Genomic DNA, 4,579 nt, shown 5'->3' on the forward strand with positions numbered 1-4,579 from the left:
TAAAGAATCTGCCTGCAATGCAGGATACCTGGGTTTGATCCATAGGTTGGGAAGATCCCCAGGAGAAGGGATAAGCTCCCCACTCCAGTTCCTGCCTGGAAAATCTCCATGAACAGAGGAGCCTGGGCTACAGTCCACGGGGTTGCAAAGAGTTGAACATAACTGAGTGAGTAAGCACATGTAGACATATGACACTTTCAGTCTTTCCCATAAAACTCTACATATACTACCCACCCTTTTTCTGTTTTCCCCTTCTCCTAGCTGGAAGCCAAGAAGTCTAGTTGAGTGGAGCCCATGATTCAAGGGGCTTGATCCTTGACACTGTTTGGAGGTGGAGGCACCCAGGAGATGCACCCAGGGGGAGGCACCTATCCCAGGCCAGGCTGTGTTAGAGAAAGGGGATTGCTCATTCTTGGAACTTAGCTCAATAATGCTAACAAAGCAAGGAGACTATGCCCCACCAGCCCTCATGTTTCCAGATCTTTGTGAGATGGGTGGAGTGCATCTCCAGCCATCTCTTCCACTGGTATCCAAAGGTTCACAGGTTTGCCACACTAGATCATGATGGAGGTATAGGAAGGTTTTTACTAATGGGCCAGGTGGGTTCCAGAAGAGCAGCCTTCTGTGGGAAGAGCAGAATTTGTAATTCACTGTGATGATTTATTTCCCTGTGCACACAGGCAAGGGACTGCAAAACTCCAGACCTCTCTCTTTGGTTCCATCCAGTGTCCTTTCAAGTCCACTAGTTTTGTCCTCATGCTTGGTTGCTCACAAGGAGATGAGGTTCCACCCTTCCAATCCTGTTGGTTTTGTAACCTAGAGTGCTGTAGAATTTCCTTATGAAGACACAGTATGGTTTCTGCTGTCCCGGGGAGGGAGGGATCAGGGTGCCACCCCTTCTTCCATCTCCCACAAGGGACTCACCTGAGAAGCTGGTGCATCTCTCTTGGGGAACATTACTTTTTTCTTAGAGACAACCTTGCACTGATTTGTTTGAAAAAAGGACAGCTTTCTTGGTAGGAAGTTTTGACCTTATTGCTTTACCAAACAGTGACTTCTGTAGTTAATATGTAGGGCATTTGGCTCTTGTCTGGGGTTGGATTAGCTCATAAAGGCCACCAACTGAGCTAAAAGTAGCTCACTTGTTGCCACTCAGAAGAAGTGACAGCCTGTCCATTTGGGAAGGATGATTCCCAAGTTGTTCTACTCTATTGAGGGATTCCTAAGTTTCATACTCCTTCCCAAATCATCATTATATATATATGCACACATCCTCTAGAAGGTGGATAACTCTGTTCTCTAGTCCAGCACTCAGATGGTAAAGAATCTGCCTGCAATGCAGGAACCACAGGAGATCTGGGTTTGATCCCTGAGTCAGGAAGATCCCCTGGAGGAGGGCATGGCAACCCACTCCAGTATTCTTGCCTAGAGAATTCCATGGGCAGAGGAGCCTGGTGGGCTGCAGTCCATAGGGTTATGAAGAGTCAGACATGACTGAGCAACTAACACTTTCACTTTTTCACCAGCCCAGCACACCACGCACATTCCCACTTCAGAGCTTTTGCACCAGCTTCTTCCTCTGCCTAAAACACTCTTCTCCAGATCTCAGGCTGGCTTGCTCCTTTCTTTCTTTCAAGTTCTTGCTCAACTGTTATCTTCTCAGGGAGGTATTTCTTGACCGTCCTATAAAATTGCATTCCTCACCTCCCAGCAGCTTAATTTCTCTCCCTGTTTTCAATAACGTCACAGCAATTATCACCTTCCAACATGCTATCTATTTTACTTATTTGTTATTTATTGCCTCTGGTTTCCCTTAAACAATATATAAGTGCCAAGAAAACAGGGCTTTCATCTGTGCTGTTTCCCTTTATCTTAAATGGTGCCTTTACCTTTATCCCTTGCATCTTAAACAGAGCCTGGACTATGGCAGATGCTCAGTGGATACTTGTTGAATGAACTAATGATCTCCTTTTATAGATAAAGGAGCAGAGTCTTAGAGGCGGTGGTTAGATTCAGAGCTAGTGAGTGTCAGGGAAGATTTCAAACCCACGAATTTCTGCTTCAAAGCATGTGTATTTTTTATCTCTGACATCAGACTCCAGACATGTTCGATGTGGCCCTGGGGTAGTTAGAAGCCGTGAGAAGAATATTTGTTGTCCCACATCAGGCACCAATGAGTGGACTGTTCGGGGGAGGGGGCAGCGGGCGTATGTTCTGCAGTGCTTCTGCTGTATCCACAGAGGCATTTATCTCATCAGCAGCATCTGTGGGCTCTTGAAATTGCTTCACCTTTCTGTGGTTCAAATGCCTTGAGCTCCCTACCTGCAAATATTGCCTTTGAGGTTTTTCAAGCCATGCTGAAGTCCCGTCACGCTTGATGGGACTCGGGTCGGGTGTTCTGTGACCCTGTCGGCAGCCACACACTTCTCATCAATGTGCTGTCTGCGCCCTTCTCTCCCAGGTGGCTCGCCTTGGAGGGGGTCACTTGTGATTAGCTGCTCATGTTTTGCTGATGGGGTTGGAACTGCCACAGTCACCTCATTTTGAGCCATAAAATTTTCCATGGAAGGGATCAAGTCTTGCCTTAAATCAGTGGGTCTTCAAGTAGGCTGATACCTGAGTCCAATTCCCAGAGATTTTGATTCAATTGGTCCAGACATCGTGATTTTTAAAACCTCCCAGGTGGTTCTACATAGGCAGCCAGGGCAGGAAATGCAGCTTAGGTTGATTCTAGAGCCTCATTGCGAGAGGAGAGGTAGAAAATACAATTCGACTGAAAGCAAAAGTGTTTCTGAAAAGTCACATTTCATCCTCCAATTCTCCTTACTTCCACTGACATCCTGCTAGTACCTGGAGACCTTGGCCTCTTTAGTTTCATTGCAGGATTCTGATGTTTGTTTTCTTGATGCCTTTCTTACTACAGGTGATGGCAGCTTTGGTTCTTTCCATTGTCTATCAGTAAAATAGGCATCAAAGAAATAGCACTGACCTTATAGGTTTGAGACTAAAATAAGTTAATACATAGTTAAGCGCCTGACACACAGGCATGTATGGACCAGCTATCTTTGTTGCTATTAAGCATCTTGCTTATAAAATGCCTGTTCTAGAGTCTGTTGTTACAGTAGTTGGTGTGAGCTCCACCATAAACTTTCCCCTAGATTTTGTATGACTCTTCAAGGGTCTTTGCTGTGTTTCTGGCACACTCCAAAGGTTACCACCAGCAAAGCCTCATCCCATGTCTCTTTAAAGCTTAATTATCACACATTTTGGATTCTTTGCTGAGAATTTCCTGCTTGGGCACCAGCCAGTCTCATCTGCTTTCAGATCAGCTTTCTGAGCCTGGTACCATAGTGGTGGGTTTCTCTGGTGGCTCAGTGGTAAAGAATTTGCCTGCAATGCAGGAGACTTGGATTTGATCCCTGGGTAGGGAAGATCCCCTGGAGGAGGGCATGGCAACCTACTCTAGTATTCTTGCCTGGAGAATTCCATGGATAGAAGAACATGGGTGGCTACAGGGTCAGACATGACTGAGGTGACTTAGCATGTATGCACCATAGAGGTATCTATTCCAAGGATGCCTGTGATTACTCCTGCCAGCTTTGTGGCCCAGCTTTGTACCCCCAGGAAGACTCTGGATCGCGGCTCTACTGGTCCAAGCCTTAGCTTTCTTCTCTCATTGATGCAGTCCCAGAAGTGGCTGTGGACAGATGCCACCCAGTCTGTGAAAGTGACCATGGGGAAAGCAGCAGGAAACTGCATGAAGGGGGCCAGCACTGTCATGACCTGTGAGCGGAGAGCCCAGGGCTGGTGGGCTGGTGTAGCCAAACTATTTGGCCCAATCACACATACAAAGATCTCCTAGAACTGGACTCGGGAAATTAGCTGTGGGGGCCTGGGACGCTGGACCCAGACCAGGGGACAAGCATCCATACCTACCCATGGCCTGCATGGGTGAAACAAGGGCACCTACCCTGGGGAGATCACAGCAACACGAGACAGCCTGATTGATGGTTGCTCCCATCTGTAGGGATTGGCAGAGCGACCTGTGTCTGTGGACCAGACAGACTGGGTGATGCAGACACCAGCTCAGACTTCTGAAACTGTTGGCTGGGGTGGGGACAGACTAAATATTGAACAGGGTAGCCATGTATTGTGACATACAGGTGACTGTGGGCATAAGTCACAGGAAACCCAGCTTCACGTGGGACTCCAAGTGGCAGCCACTCCCCTCAACTGTGGCTAAAGGCTGTTTGGCCACAAGTTTTTGCTTCATGACCACCCCATTCTGCACACGGGGGAAGCCAGGACACCATGCTTGTCTTGAGCCGGGCCTCATGGGGTTGTCCTGGCCCAGCACCCCTGAGAGGAAGGATTAGGTTCTCTTCTTTACCAATGTGTCTCTAGGGCACAGAAAAGTATGTGGTCTTAGCAGGTGTTTTATAATTATTTGCTGAGTAAATGGATGAATGCATGAATTAATGAATGAATCTCAACACAGCACAATGATGGGAAATAGACCCTACCTCAAGTCTACATGACAGGAAGCTGACAAGTACCACAGTTCCCTGGACATCTGTGC

Source organism: Muntiacus reevesi, chromosome 9 (assembly GCF_963930625.1).
Source record: "Muntiacus reevesi chromosome 9, mMunRee1.1, whole genome shotgun sequence".
Taxonomy (NCBI): Eukaryota; Metazoa; Chordata; class Mammalia; order Artiodactyla; family Cervidae; genus Muntiacus; species Muntiacus reevesi.